Here is a 16,628-nt window from a genome sequence, read left to right as displayed (position 1 = left end):
ATCTCCTTTGTAAGGAATGATCTTCTTACCACAGACACGGATGATGGTAAAATAAGGATAGAGTGAAGAAGCTGAGTGTTTAATCTGTAGAGCTGTGAGAGATGAAGAAATGGTGATGCTGAAACACGAAGAGTGGCAGCGGTCTCTTATTTCCAAAACAGACATTGACAGGGAGAGAAATTCCATACTTTACCCAGGATTGATTGGTGTGATTTATTGCCACGTGTACCTCAGTACAAGGAAACATTTTATTTATGAGCAGTGGAGGCAGATTATAGTAAACATGGTCAGGCAGATCATAGGGTGGAAATAGACTTGGGCAGAGTAAGGCATACAGGTTACACTGAACAGGACGTGCACTAGACAAGATCAACATGAACAAGATCAGCATTACTTCAACATAGAGAGTCCATTCATCAGTCTAACGTGACTTCCCTAATAGTTTATATGCCTAAATTAACTCTCCCCACGTTATTGTGCAGTCGGTGTGTGAACCCGTACTGAACGTCAGGTTGTTCACAATCCCCAACAGCAGCCACAATACCTTCCAACTGAAACAGGTAGCCATTCCCATCCACTTCCGCCCTACACAGAGAACACCAGGCTGGCTTCTCGGCGATGAAAGGTGCCTTCTTGAGACTACACACAAGACATATGGCTTCCCTCCTCACACTAGAAAACTACGTTATAGTCCCACGAATATATTATAAGCAAAGAAGCCACCTGGACCAACGTGGAGCAGATTGTTCGTGCAGCCTCTGCTCCATTGTTCATCATGTTACAGCATCAATCTGGGGACACTGAAGACTGCCAATGCTGGAGATCAGAGTAGAGCGTCGATTGCTGGAAAAGCACAGTGGGTAAGGCAGCATCCGAGAAACAGGAGAATCGATGTTTTGGACATAAGACATTCATCAGGAATCAGAATCAATTACCACATTCTGCCCCGTGTAAGTGCATTGAGGTGGGAATGGCCTCCTCCTGTTCCTGTGTAAGTGACTCAAGGGACTGACTGGCTTCTTCCTCGTCCGATTGGACAGGGCCAAGGGCCTGATGGCCAACAAATGGAGCACAAGTTTCAGAGAGGGGAAACTCTGTAAAGAGAGATGAGGGGCCTCTTTCATACCCAGCCTGGGTTTTCCAATTACATTTCCCAAATCACCTCAAAGCATATGGGACAGTCTTGAAGGGCCGAATGATTTCCTCTGTTTCTGTGCAACAGGTAATAGGAGTAAGTGACCTCTAACTGCTCCTGTCTAGTATGGTTGAGGGGCTGGATGGAACACAGGAACATGGGATTGAGGGACAGGAGCGGGTCATTAATCACTTTGACCCTTCTCCGCCAGGCACTAAGTTTGTGGCTGATCAGGTTGTGGTCTCAGCCCCACTTTCCTGTCTCCACACCATTATGCATGACTCAGTTCTCTGTCAAATATTTACCTAATGCAGCTTTATATCAATGTGAACATAGAGGCACAATAAACTTCCAGTGAAGAGAATTCTGATTTGAAAGGTCCTTTCAGAATTTTTTGTCATCCCTCTTATAGAATCAGAGTCATACAGAATAGAAACAGACCCGTTAATCCAATCTATTCACCCCGATCAGATACCTAATCTGATCCAGTCCCATTTGCCACCAATATCCCTCCTCTTTCTGAAACTTTTTAAATGTGCCTTCACCACGTCCTCTGACAGCACTTTCTGTACACACACCACTCTCTGTGTGAAACAATTATCTTCAGGTCTTTTCTAAATTAATTGCCCTCTCCCCTTCAGCCTATGCTCTCTTGTTCTGGACTCCTCTACCATGGGGAACAGAGCGTGGCTGTTCAGAATATCCATGCCCCGATGGTTTTATAAACCTCTATAATGTCACTCCTCAGCCTCTGACACTCCAGGAGAAAGCACCTCAACCTAATCAACCTCTCCCAGAAGCTTAAACCTCCATTCCTGGAACATCCGTATTAGTCATTTCTACAGAAAACCGAGTTGTACGCAGTATTCTTAAAGTGGCCTCACCAACATCCTGTACAGATACAACATGCCACCACAACTCCTATACTCAATGCTCTGACTGATTAAGGCAAATTTGTAAAATGTGTTCTGTACCGCACTGTCTGCATTCGACCTCACTTTCAAGGAACAATGTACCTGCAGCCCTATGTCCCTTTGTTTCACAACAATCCCCAGGGCATTACCATTAAGTGTATACTTTCTGCCCTGATTTGCCTTCCCAAAATGGGTAACCTCATATTTATCTAAATTAAACTTCATCTGTCACTCCTTGCCCCTTTGTCCCATCTATTTGTGGTCTCGTTGTACTCTGAGATAATCTACTACACCACCTTTCTGATGTCATCTGTAAACGTACTATCTATGGTCCCAATATCCACATCTAAATCCTTGACATAAATGATGAAATGCAGTGAACTCAGTCCTGATTCTTACAGCACACTGCTGCTCAGAAGCCTCCAGTCTGAAAAATATCCCTCTTCCTTCAAGCCAATTGTGACGAGCTTCTTCTGTATCCCCTGTGACCGAAACTTACTAATCTGTCTACCAATCAGAATGAAATACTAGCTATGAAGAGAGGCTGAGTAGGTTCGGTTTATTTTCACTAGTAAAAAGGAGATTGAGGGGGGACCTGATTGAGGTTTGCAAAATCATGAAGGGTATGGACAGGGTGGATGGAGACAAGCTTTTTCCCAGGGTGAAGGATTCAATAACAGAAGGTCGTGTTTTCAAAGTGAGAGGTGGAAAGTTTAAGGGGGATACATGCGGTAAGTACTTCACACAGAGGGTGGTGGGTGTTTGGAACGTGTTGCCAGCAGAGGTGGTAGAGGCAGACACAGCAGATTCATTTAAGATGTGTCTGGATAGATGCATGAGTAGGTGGGGAGCAGAGGGATACAGATGCTTAGGAATTGACCGACAGATTTAGACAGTAGATTTGGATCGGCTCAGGCTTGGCGGGCGAAGGGTCTGTTCCTGGGCTGTAAAATTTCTTTGCTCTTTTTTCTTTAAATGAACACCTTGCTGAGGTCCATATAGACAATGTCAACCAAACTGCCTTCATCAATCTTCTTTGTTACCTCCTCAAAAAAACTCAACCAAATTAATGAGACATGATTTCCCATGCAGAAAGCCACGATGTCTGCCCCGATCAGCCCTTGCCTTGCCAAATGTATGTAAATGCTATCCCTCAGAATCCCCTCCAACAACTTACCCACCAATGACATCAGGCTCACCGGTTTATAGTTCCCCGGCTTTTTGAGTCACTCTTTCCTTTTCCAATCCCACTCCTCCACTGCTCACAACAAATGTTAAATGTAACCAGGTCGGTGATATGGCCGATGATATCAGTCTCAGACTGGGTCAGGGTCAGTTTTAGGAACAAGTCAGGCTAGTTTCTGTAATCTGCTAAAACAACACGTTTATGATCCAGAGCAATGTTACTCCAGCTATGATGGAAAGATGAATGGCAAGCTGGGTATTGCAAAGATATAATCAATACTTCCCTTTCTACACACACACACACACACACACACACACACACACACATGCACACACACACACATACACACACACACACACATACACACACACGTGCGCACACGCACACGCACATACAATCTCTGCAATTTTAACTTGAAAGAACTTTGTCCATATATTATTGTAACTCATGGCAAAAGGAAAAAATGTGAGATTGTCCAAAACGTTATCCTGCTTCTGAAGATATTGTACTCACACAGCTGCTAGCAATGGGATTTCATCCTGGGAGAGTTGGATTTGTCTGAATTCCCTTTGCTTTAAGCAGTGAGTAGATTCCAATGAATTCCGGTCAGGGATCACCCAAATGGTAGCACGGTGGTTAGCACTGCTGCCTTAGAGTACCAGGGACTTGGGTTCGATTCCAGCCTTGGGTGACTGTCTGTGTGGAGTTTGCACATTCTCTCCCCTGTCTGTGTGAGCTTCTAAATGGGTGATCTAGTTTCCTACCACAGCTCAAACTGTGTAGGTTCGGTGGAGTGGTCATGCTAAATTGCCTGTAGTGTTCAGGGATTTCTAGGTTAGGTGCATTAGTCAGGGGTAAGTATAAGGGAATGGGTTGGAAAGGTTGGTATGGACTTGTTGGGCCAGAAGCTCTGTTTCAACCCTGCAGGGATTCTATAAAAATAAGAATGGCAACGATGATTGTAGAGTTTTTATTTTAGCTCGTACACGTTACTGTGATGAGGAATAATGAAGGATAGAGAGTGCAATAGGCCGTTTCCTCTCAGGCAGATGACATTTTCTCCCTGTCTGAGCTGAATCACACAGTAATGTCATTCTCTCCCAAACTGGACCATGTGAGGTCTCCTTGTACGTTGTCCAAACTATGTCTCCATCACATTCCCTGTACCATGTCGGTGCATCATCGCTGCTGTCATACACAGAGCCGTACCCTGAGCAGAAAATGGTCTCGGTCGATTTGAGTTATATTTACATGGCCCTGCGTCATTAAAAAAATAAAATGTTTTATTTCTTCAGAATGCCTGTGTTGAAATGAATGCATTTTTTTAAAGAAAGACAGAAATTTCTGGAAACGCTCGGCAGGTCTGTCAGCATCCAGATGCCTTTTACATGCTGTAGTTGTACCAGCCTCCACCACTTTCTCTGGCAGCTCATTCCATACACACGCCACCCTCTGTGTGAAAAAGTGCTCTTTAGGCCTCATCAAAACCTTTCCCCTCTCACTTCAACCAATACCCTCTAGTTTTGGAAGCCCCGAACCTGGGGAAAAAACCTTGACCTACTCACCCTATCTATAACCGTTCTGATTTTATAAACCTTTACTGCGGCGCAATGTGACTCCAATCAACACGAGTGGCTGTACTTTCAGTCATCCTGGGCCTAAATTCTGAAATGTAATGCTGACGCCTCTTCATTCTCCATCAAGTCACAATTCTCAATCCAGTTTAATCAGTTTGTTCAGATGTATCATGAGACACTTCTGTTGGATTTACACCTAGACCTTTGTGCCCAGAGGTAGGGACACGAGCACCACTCAGCAATACCCATAAAGCTATAACATTATTCTCCTGTGGGTTTGTTCATCAGGTTTTCTAGTCCAGAGCTAGGAACACTACCACTTAAGTTCAGGAATTGGAATCAAATCCAGAGCTCTGGCTCAGAGACAGGGACGCGACCCATACACTACCATACCCAGATGTTGGTCATATTATAGTGCCCGCTTTCAGCTCGGTGTGGATTTATTATAATCAGGTTACCATTACTGAACTACAAAAAACACTTTGTATTGTTAAATAAATGCAAGATATTTGTCTCAACTGTAGGATATTGAGTGTACTTGCTGTGCTATCGAAATTAACTATGCGTGTCTTTAATAGCGATTATTTGTAGTCTGCAATATTAGGGAAAGAAATCCTGCAGACATACTCTGCCCAATGAAGGGTCTCAAGTAGATCTTTATTACTGAACACCAGACACGGAGAAAGACCATAATTTCTGGTCCCAAATCACCGATCAGTAGAACCCAACTCTCACGTGTGTCTGCCCTCTGCCTAAAACCATGAAATGATCCCAGGCCGTTGATTACTGTCCAGCCTCTCCTCCCCACTGACTGTGTTTGCAATCCGTCCCTCCTCCCTCTAACCACACAAGGCAAACCAGGCTCAGGGTCTTTGTGAAAATCAAAGCCAGAGTGTGCAGGCCTCTTGGAGAGGGGAATAGGCATTTTAAAATTATATGGGGAAGGTGAGGTGGCAGTAATATCACACACTGGGCTGAGGGGTGGCAGGTGGAGTTTAGTTTGGATTAATGCGAGGTATTGGATTGGGTAAATCAAACAACAGTAGGATCTATACAATTAAAAGCAGGGCCTTTGGCTGTGCTGTATAACAGAGACCTAGACAGTCATGTATAATTCTTTAAAATTTACTTCTCATATAGATAGTGTGGTTAAGAAGATGTTCAACACACTTGTCTTCATTGGTGACGCCTTTGAGTATCAGAATTGGGATATCATGTTGAGGGTGTACAGGACATTTGTGAGACCTCTTCTGGAATACTGTGTCCAGTCTGGTCATCCTGCCCGCTCATTCCATAGGCACACCACCCTCTGGGTGAAAAAGCTGCCCTTAGGTCACTTTTAAATGTTATCCTCTCATCGTAAGCCTACGTCATCTAGTTTTAGACTCCACGTACCCTTAGAAAATACCTTTACTATTCACTTTGATATTATTGACTTTGATATTATTAAGCTGGAGAGGGGTCAGAAGAGTTTAACCTGGATGTTGCTGGAAATGGAGGGATTGAGCAATAAGGAGAGGCCGGATAGGCTGGGACTTTTTTCATTGGAGGGTATGCGATTAAGGGGTAACTTTACAGAGGTTTATAAAATGATGAGGGGTACAGATAAACTGAAGGGCTGATGTCTTTTCCCTAGAGTTGGGGATTCAAAACGGAATGATATTTTAAGGTGCGAGGAAAAAGATTTACAAAAGTCAGGAAAGGTAATTATTTTAGACAGAATCTGGCTTGTGTGTGGAATGAACTTGCAGAGCAAGTGGTGAAAACAGGGACAGTTACACCGTTTAAAGGACATTTAGATCAGTCCATCAGTTTGGATTGTGCTGTGAGCAGCTGCCCTCTCCCTCCCCCTCTCTGAATGAATCCCTGTTGGTTTTCACTCTCTGCCAATGCCTGTGCAGTGGCGTGGGGAGGCCAGCAGAGGGAGGCATTGCACCACTTTCAGTACCACAGAGACAGCCAGACCTGCCCCACACAGAGACACAGATACACACACAGTAATTGTTAGGACACGGCATTGATCTCATCTGGTAATTTAAACTAAACATGATTAAAGGCTCAGTTCGCCTCGTAAACTGTTAAAATATGAGTGACAGAGAACTCACAAATTCCACTGTTTAAATAAAAACAACAATGTATTTTTTAACACTGAAAATGAACATTTTACATCAACTCTCAGACCCCATTTCTCTGAACTGCTTATAAAGCGACTCCAGCTCTACAGCAATATACTGTTTCTGGGTCAGTCATCCTCTCATATCACAGCCACTTGTAAGCTCTCAGTTCAGAGCAGCATTCACATTCACCCTCTATTAAAGGTACAGTACACACTTTCAACTTCATCCCATTATACCCTGGTGAATATCGATAAGTGGAACACAACCGGATTTCTCTTGCTCTGTGGTTAGTCAATATTTCAACTACTCAGTTTCGTATGTGTCACGATTTTTGTTGCTCCATTGACAGCGTGTCATTATTCGACTCTGTCCGTGGGAATATATCAGTATTTCACTTGCTCACACTCGTGTGTGGGGGGCAGGATTTCAGTTGTTTCATGGGCACTGTGAAACTATGACAATCTCAATGTTTGTAGATAGCACCAAACCTGAAAGAACTCTGAAGTCGATAGAGGACAGTGTGGAACTCCAACAGGACAATCACACATTGGTGCAGTGCTCAGGTTTATTGCAGATGGGGATCCCTGCAGAGCTGTGTGAGGTGATGTACTGTGGTAGAAAGGACATTGAAAGGCAGTTTAATACAGGCCGTACCATTATATGGGGGTGCACGAGCAGAGAGCGCTGGGTGTATATGAGCACAGATTGTTGAAGATGTCAGGACAAGTGGGGAGAGCAGTAACTCTCACAGATTAGTTTCAGTCTCTGAGCTGTTTACAGGAGGAGGTGTAGGAGGGAGTCTCCGTGCTCCCTTCCTGGGAGGTGGTGGTGACGATGTGATGTGAGCCCACCCTCCTGCCCCCCGAGACCGTGGGGATTCCATTTGTACCAACTCGGCACAGAAGGGAGATGGCATCAGGGCCACAGCTTCTAAGTTGTGCCGGGGGGAAACGGAGCTAACAGTGGGTTTAAAGTGAGAATTGCCCTTCACTGAAAATTGTTCCTTACTCGGTCGGTGGGACGTGGATGTTTCAGAATCCCCAAACGAGGTGTCCCGGTCCTCTCTGGCTCTACACGTGGGGGGTCGGGGGGCGTGATGGAACGGATATCTGGCACTCCACCACCCGGCTTGGCCCTTTCTTTCCTATTCCAGGCTGTTTCTCCTGGAATGGGAGAAAGCGAGGGAGAGAGAGTGGGGGTTGGTGTCCCTGCTGTTAGTGCTGGTGTAGGTGGGGGATGGGGTCATGGTGAGACGTCCAGAGGGCGTCAGTTCACAGTGTTGTATCCATGCAGTGTTATTCGTGGAGGGGGGGTAAAGTGGAGGGGCGGGGGGGGGGGAAGAGAGAGGTGAGATGATGCATGCAGTAGTGAGAGTGGTGGAGTATGAGCCTTGTTCGGGGTTAGGTGCTATAACAGATATCCAGTGAGTGTGAAGGAGCTGAGAGAACAGGGTGACCCTTATCCTGACAGAGTGTGGAAGGTTACTGATGCATGTCCTGTGTTGCTGGACATTTCGTCAGACCACAGATGTGGGTGGGGAGCTCAGACCACGCTCAGTGGGTCTGGTGGTGTGGCTCCCTCTGGGAACAGAATGGTCCCCCTCTGTATTTGCCCATCCACCAGGACCTCCGTGCCCCTGTCGTCAAACCGTGGTGTAATTACCCCTTTATCTGCCATGCTCGGGGTAAACTGTACAGGGCAGCTCCAAACTGAGAAAAGTCAGCTGTGTGTCCATTGGCTTGTTAAATCTAGCACCAGTGCCAGGGATCACGGAATATCCAGGGGCACCCGGGCAACTGTGAGTCCCTCCAGCTGTGATGGGTGGGAGAATCGGGCTGTATTGAATGAGAGGGATACCATGGGGTGGGGTGGGTAGTAAATGAGGTGAGTCTGATAAGATAGCACCAGGAAATTAGCACAGCCTCGAGCGGATGATCTCTCTGTCACAGTCAAGGAAGATCAAACAAAGATAAATTATTGTCAGAATCTGCCCAATGATTCATAGATTCTGTTGAAACCAATTCCAGTTACAAAGAAAAAAATGCTCATCTGCTTTCACACTATTATCCCTTTTTCCCATCTTTCCTGGGAAGACTGGCTCATGTCACAGGATGCTATCGAAGTGTCTATATTTCAGCATTCTGAAACCTGGGAACATATCCTTCCATGACACTGTCTCTCAGTCTCCCCCTCTCTGTCTATATCCCAAACCCCTCCCATGTGATGATATTTAAACTGATTTCCCCACCATCTCTCTCTGGCAGTGATGTTCACACCCACAGCACCCCCCTGTCAAGGCACAATGGAGATATGGAGCTGGAAATGGGTGGGAGCTGTACGTCCTGTCACTTCCAGCATGGGCTGCAAGTTTCCCCACCCTGGGCAGGGATCTAACACATTGTAACTGAGCAATGCGCTGGGGTGGGGTACACAGCCCTACATGCTGGGAGGGTAACTATTCCTGGGTTACAGATCAATGCACTGGGGTGGGGTACACAGTCCTACATGCAGGGACGGTAACTGCTCCTGGGTTACAGATCAATGCACTGGGGTGGGGTACACAGTCCTAGATGCTGGGAGAGTAACTGCTCCTGGGTTACAGATCAATGAACTGGGGAGGTGTACACAGTCCTACATGCTGGGAGGGTAACTGCTCCTGGGTTATAGATCAATGCACCAGTGATCACTGCACAGGTCTCTGTGCTGGTCAGACTGTCTGGTTGCCGTTTATGGATAATACAATGATGTGGTCAGTGCAGCTCCCGGTGCTGGACAGATATGTAGCCTGTGCACAGTACATCATGGTGGTGGAGTGGATGGGGAAAGGTGATGGACATGTCACGGAGCTCCACAGAACATTCTGTCCCCAACATTCTATAACCGCCATTCCTCGGAACGTTCTGTCCCCGACATTCTCTAACTGCCATTCCCCGGAACGTTCTGACCCTGACATTCTATAACTGACATTCTCCGGAAAGTTCTGACCCTGACATTCTATAACTGATACTCCCCGGAACGTTCTGTCCCTGACATTCTATAACTGACATTCCCCGGAACGTTCTGTCCCTGACATTCTATAACTGACATTCTCCGGAAAGTTCTGTCCCTGACATTCTATAACTGACACTCCCCGGAACGTTCTGTCCCTGATGTTGTTTGTTTGTGAACGGCCGGACGTCAGTGAATTGAACAAACGATAAGATCCCGAGGAAAGAGATCCCGTTCCAGGGAGAAGGCGACACTGTTCCGAAGGCTCCTCAGGCAGTTAAAGGGGTGAATACGTTTTCCCTGCGTTTACATTTCTTCATGACACAGGATCAACCACAATTTAAACCAAAATACAGAAATTCCCAAACTCCGTTTGTCTTCAGGAAACTGGGAGAGAATCCTTCAGGACAGCAACGTTTCCACCCTCCGTATTAGGAACTGGAAAGGAGTGACCGGGTCTGCTCTCGAGTGATCGAGTGTGTGGGAATGTTCTAGAAACCATCTGTCCTTATGGATATGCCTGTGTGTGTTTGGTGAGGGAGGGTTTCTTGTGGTTTAGGTTACATTTTTGTCAGTAATTCCGACCTTCCCATTTGTTATTCCAGCTCCATTTATTTTAATAAATCCCTGAATACAGGGACATATTTGAAAATCTCACTGTGTCCCCGATCAAACGGGTCCATTTACCTCCAGGCTGATGGATAATGGGTTTGTTTTCCTTCCTCACAGTTAACGTAGTGACCATCTACGTGCTGCTTTATAAAGATTGTGGATTGTCTTCATGTGTCAGACGTTACCTGGGGGCCATGGCAGCGGCGGATCTCCTGGTCATTATCCTCGACCTGATCCTGAGACACATTCCCATTGTTTATTGGGAACAGTTTTATTTCCTGATGGACTCCGTCCCCGTGTGTAATATCCACGCCGTCCTGCTTTATGCAGCCACTGACTGCTCTGTCTGGTTCACCGTCACTTTCACCTTTGATCGGTTTGTGGCCATTTGTTGCCAGAAGCTGAAAAGTAAATATTGCAGTGAGAAAACGGCGGCTGTGGTTCTGGGAGCAGTGACTGTGCTGAGCTGTTTAAAGGACATTTCCTGGTATTTTAGGCATTCGGCTCGGTATCGGCTGATGCACGACCCCTGGTTTTGTGATGTAACAATCGCTGTTTATTTCTCCAGTGTCTGGGTCACAATCGAGTTCCTCCACCACATTCTAACCCCGGGTGTCCCATTTCTCCTGATTCTGCTGCTCAATGTTCTCACCGTCAGACACATTTTAGTGACCAGCAGAGCCCGCAGGAGACTCCGCACTCACACCAATGGGGACGCTCAGTCTGACACAGAAATGAGAAACCGAAAAAAATCCATCATTTTACTGTTTGTGATCTCGGCCAATTTCATCCTGTTATGGTCAACGTTAATGCTGTATTCTATATGGAGACGGATGTGGTATATTGGGTATCGGTCTGTGTATCTCCATCTCTTTGTGCAGGAATTGGGCTTCATGCTGCAGCTCCTCAGTTGCTGCACAAACACCGCGATTTATGCCGTGACCCAGACTAAGTTCAGGCAGCAGCTGAAGAATGTGCTGAAATATCCCTTCACCCAAATCCATCCATCCATCAAATTCCCTCATTAATCACACCATCCGGGATTTTCTCATTTCAGTTCAGTGTTTCAGCGATGGAGCAGCCTGTCGCTATGGTAACAGACTGAGGGTAGCGCTAGTTTGTCCATCCTTATCCCACAGGAAGGTTACAGGGAAACATTTCAATGTTTCTCACAACTCAGGGGCCAGTGAGAAAAGGCACCATCCCACTGACTGTATCCATCACTTCCATTTGTAACCAATAAAAATGCTGATTACAGCGTGCCGAGCAGCAGAGTGACCGATGTTGTTGTGTGTCTTTGTGTTGGAGAAGCTGAGCTGGAGAGAGACAGACTCAGCCCCGAGTCATGGTCCTCAGGGAAGGGGAGGCCACCGCGCCCTGAGCTCAGGAGCTGGGTTTAACTCCCTCTGTCCCCCTCCCCACCCCCTTTCCAACCTGGCATCCCCATTTCATCTCCCCCACTCGTACTCCACATTTCTCCCTCTCTCTCCCTGCACACTCACTCTTTCTCACATCCTCTCCCTTTAACTCTCTCTCGTTCTCCCTCTCACACCAACCGCCCCAACCCCGGTTTCTCTACCTGCCTCCACTCTTCACTTTCCCCTCACCCTCACACTCTCTGTCCTGCCCGTCTCTGCCTCCTCCAGCAGTTCTATCTCTACCCCATCTCACCCCCACCCCCACACCCCACCACACGCAGCCCCACAACGAACCACACCCCACCTCCAGTCTCGGGGTCAGAAGGAGCAGGGAGAAAGAGTGTGTCTGAGAGAGAGGGAGGGAGGGACAGGAGGGAGAGAGATTCAGTCAGAGAGAAACGGAGGGACATGGGCAGAGAGAGAGAGACACCGATTGAGGGCGGTTGAGAGTGAGAGAAAGTGGAGAGAGAGTGAAGGAGCAGGGAGAAGAGGGGGGAAAGTGAGAGATAGGGTGAGAGAGGGTAGGGCGAGAGAGGACAGGGAGAGAGGGAGGGGAAGGGCAAGAGAGGGTGAGGGCGAGATAGTGGAGGCAAGGGGTAAGGGCGAGAGAGGGCAAGGCGAGAAGGGATGGCAAGGGAGGGGTGGAAAGGCGGGGACGGCGAGACGGAGAGAGAGGGAAGGAAGGGTGAGAGAGGGGGAGCGAGGGAGTGGATGAAGAGAGGGAGGGTAGGGCGAGAGAGGGGAGGGTGAGGGAGGTGATTGAGGGGAGGGCGAGAGGGAGGGAGAGGGCGAGAGAGGGGAGGGCGAGAGAAAGGAGGTAGGGAGGTGAGGAAGAGAGGGAGGAGGGGTTGAGAGGGAGAGGGTGGGGAGGGAAGGGAGGGCGAGAGGGGAAAATGAGGGAGCGGAGGACGAGAGTGGGGGAAAGCGAGAGAGGGAGGGGAGAGGAGGGGGAGAGGGCGAGAGAGGTAAGGGAGGGAGGGAAGGGGAGGGCCAAGGGCGAAAGAGGGAAAGGAGGGCGAGAGAGGGGAGGGGAGGGAGGGAAGTGCAAGAGAGGGGAGGGGAGGGAGGGAAGGGCGAGCGAGGGTAGGGGAGGGAGGGAAGGGTGAGAGAGGGGAGGGCCGAGGGCGAGAGAGGGAAGGGAAGGGCCGGGAGGGCGAGAGAGGGGAGGGGAGGTCCGGGATGGCGAGAGAGGGGAGGGGAGGGCGAAAGAGGGGAGGGCGAGAGAGGGGAGGGGAGGGCGAGAGAGGGGAGGGGAGGACCGAGGGCTAGAGAGGGGAGGTGAGGACCGAGGGCGAGAGAGGGGAGGGGAGGGGATGGCCGAGGGCGAGAGTGGGGAGTGGAGGTCCGGGAGGGGGAGAGAGGGGAGGGCGAGAGAATGGAGAGGAGTGAGGGGAGGGCAAGAGAGGGGAGCAGAGGGCAAGAGAGGAGGGAGGGAAGGGCAAGAGAGAGGAGGGGAGGGTGAGAGAGGGGCGGAGAAGGCGAGAGAGAGGGGTGGAGGGAGGGAAGGGCGAGAGAGAGGGGTGGAGGGAGGGAAGGGCGAGAAAGGGAAGGGTAGGACCGGAAGGGCGAGTGAGGGGAGGCCATGGCCGAGGGTGAGAGAGGGGAGGGGAGGGGCGAGAGAGGGGAGGGAAGTGGATGGGGAGAGAGGGGAGGGGAGGGGAGGGCCAGGAAGGGGAGGGCTGGGAGCGTGAGAGAGGGGAGGGGAGGTCCGATGGCGAGAGAGTGGAGGGCGAGAGAGGGGAGGGAAGGGGAGGGCCGGGTGTGCGGGAGAGGGAAGGGGAGGGAGGGAAGTGTGAGAGAGTGGAGGGGAGGGTGGAGGAGGGGAGTGGAGGGCTGGGAGGGCGAGAGAGGGGAGAAAAGGGCAAGAGAGGGGAGGGGAGGGGAGGGAGGGCCGGGAGTGCGAGAAAGGGCGAGAGAGGGGAGGGGAGGGCCGGGAGGGCGAGAGAGGAGAGGGGAGGGCCAGGAGGGCGAGAGCAGAGAGGGGAGGGCAGGGAGGGTGAGAGAGGGGAGGGGAGGGGAGGGCCGGGAGGGTGAGAGAGGGGAGGGGAGGGTGAGAGAGTGGAGGTGAGGGAGGGCCGGGAGGGCGAGAGAGGGGAGGTGAGGGAGGGTCAGAAGGGCGAGTGAGGGCGAGAGTGCGAAGGGGAGGGCTGGGAGGGATAGAGAGGGGAGGGGAGAGGAGGGCTAGGAGGGACACAGAGGGAGGGGAGGGGAGGGGAGGGCCGGGAGGGCGAGAGAGCGGAGGGGAGGGTGGAAGAGGGCAGGGCAGGACTGGGAGGGCGAGAGAGCGGAGGGGAGGGAGGGCGGGAAGGTGAGAATGGACGTGAGAGGGGAGGGGAGGGCCGGGAGGGTGAGAGAGGGGAGGCGAGGGAGGGCCGGGAGGGCGAGAGAGGGGAGGGGAGGGCCGGGAGGGCGAGAGAGGGGAGGGGAGTGCTGGGAGGGCAAGTGAGGGGAGGAGAGGAAGGGACGGGAGGGAAAGAGAGGGTAGGGGAGGGAGGGCTGGGAAGGTGAGAATGGGCGAGAGAGGGGAGGGTAGGGCCGGGAGGGCGAGAGAGGGGAGGGGAGTGCTGGGAGGGTGAGAGAGTAGAGGGGAGGGAGGGAAGGGTGAGAGAGGGGAGGGGAGTGCTGGAAGGGCAAGAGAGGGGAGGAGAGGAAGGGCCAGGAAGGAGGAATAGTGCGAGAGAGGGGAGCGGAGGGAGGGCCGGGAAGGAGAAATAGTGCGAAAGAGGGGAGCGGAGGGAGGGCCGGGAGGGCAAGAGAGGGGAGGGAAGGTCTGGGATGTCAAGAGAGAGGAGGGGAGGGAGGGAAGGGCGAGAGAGGGGAGTGGAGGGCAGGGGAGGGCCGGGAGGGCGAGAGAGGGGAGGGGAGGGCTGGGTGCACGAGAGAGGGGAGGGAAGGGTTTGGAGGGCGAGAGAGGGCAAGGGAGGAAGGACCGGGAGGGCGAGAGAGGGGAGGGGAAGGAGGGAAGGGTGAGAGATGGTAGGGGAGTGCTGGGAGGGCAAGAGAGGGGAGGAGAGGAAGGGCCGGGAGGGCGAGAGAGGGTAGGGAAGGGCGAGAGAGAGGAGGGGAGGGGAAGGCCGGGCGGGGACGGGAGGGCGAGAAAGTGGAGTGGAGGGGAGGGGAGGGACTGGAGGGCGAGAGAGGGGAGGGCGAGAGAGGGGAGCTGGAGAGGGCCGAGAGGGCGAGAGAGGGGAGGGGTCGAGGGCCGGGAGGGCGAGAGAGGGTAGGGGAGGGCGAGAGAGACGAGGGAAGGGGAAGGCCGGGCGGGGACGGGGGTGCGAGAAAGGGGAGTGGAGGGGAGGGGAGGGAGGGATGGGACGGTGAAAGAGGAGAGCGGAGGAGGGCCGGGAGGGGGAGAGAGGGGAGGGGAGGGAGTGCCGGGAGAGCAAGAGAGGGGAGGGAAGGTCTGGGAGGTCAAGAGAGGGGAGGGGAGGGAGGGAAGGCCGAGAGAGGGGAGTGGAGGGCAGGTGAGGGCCGGGAGGGCAAGAGAGGGGAGGGAAGGGTTTGGAGAGCGAGAGAGGGCAAGGGAGGAAGGACCAGGAGGGCAAGAGAGGGGAGGAGGGGAGGGAAGGGTGAGAGAGGGTAGGGTAGTGCTGGAAGGGCAAGAGAGGGGAGGAGAGGAAGGGTCGGGAGGGCGAGAGAGGGTAGGAGAGGGCGAGAGAGAGGAAGGGAGGGGAAGGCCGGGCGGGGACGGGAGGGCGAGAAAGGGGAGTGGAGGGGAGGGGAGGGACGGGAGGGCGAGAGAGGGCAAGGGAGGAAGTACCGGGAGGGCAAGAGAGGGGAGGGGAGGGAGGGAGGGGTGAGAGAGGGTAGGGGAGTGCTGGGAGGGCAAGAGAGGAGAGGAGAGGAAGGGCCGGGAGGGCGAGAGAGGGTAGGGGAGTGCTGGGAGGGCAAGAGAGGAGAGGAGAGGAAGGGCCGGGAGGGCGAGAGAGGGTAGGGGAGGGCGAGAGAGAGGAGGGGAGGGGAAGGACGGGCGGGGACGGGAGGGCGAGAAAGGGGAGTGGAGGGGAGGGGAGGGACGGGAGGGCGAGAGAGGGGAGTGGGGGAGGGCCGGGAGGACGAGAGAGGGGAGCGGGGGAGGGCCGGGAGGGCGAGAGAGGGGAGGGGTGGAGGGCCGGGAGGGCGAGAGAGGGGAAGCGGGAGGGAAGGGCGAGAGGAGGGTGGGGAGGGCGAGAGGAGGGGAGGGGAGGGCGACAGAGGGAGTGGAGGGCGAGAGAGGGAAGTGGATGGGAGTGGAGGCCCGGGAGGGTGAGAGAGGGGAGCGGAGGTCGAGAGAGGGCTGGGGAGGGCCGGGCGGGCGACAGAGGGGAGTGAAGGGAGAGAAGCACGAGAGAGGGGAGGAAGGGCCGGGAGGGGGAGAGAGAGTGGAGGGGAGGGACGGAAGGGCGAGAGTGGGGAGGGGATGGCCGCGAGGGCGAGAGAGTCGAGGGGAGGGGACGGCCGGGAGGGTGAGAGAGGAGCGGGGAGGGCTGGGAGGGCGAGAGACGGGGAGGGGTGCGGAGGTCGAGGGAGGGGAGGGCGAGGGTGGGACGGGCGAGAGAGGGTTAGGGAGGGCTGAAGGTGACAGAGGGGAGGGAAGGGCCAGGAGGGCGCAGGCGGGCAATATAGGGGAAGGGAAGGAGGGAAGTTCGAGAGAGCGGAAGGGAGGGGAGGGCCGGGACGGCGCGAGTGGTGAGGGGAAGGC

Source organism: Hemiscyllium ocellatum, chromosome 5 (assembly GCF_020745735.1).
Source record: "Hemiscyllium ocellatum isolate sHemOce1 chromosome 5, sHemOce1.pat.X.cur, whole genome shotgun sequence".
In the NCBI taxonomy this organism is placed as follows: domain Eukaryota; kingdom Metazoa; phylum Chordata; class Chondrichthyes; order Orectolobiformes; family Hemiscylliidae; genus Hemiscyllium; species Hemiscyllium ocellatum.
The sequence above is the reverse complement of the archived record's forward strand: the minus strand, read 5'-3'. Positions refer to the sequence as shown.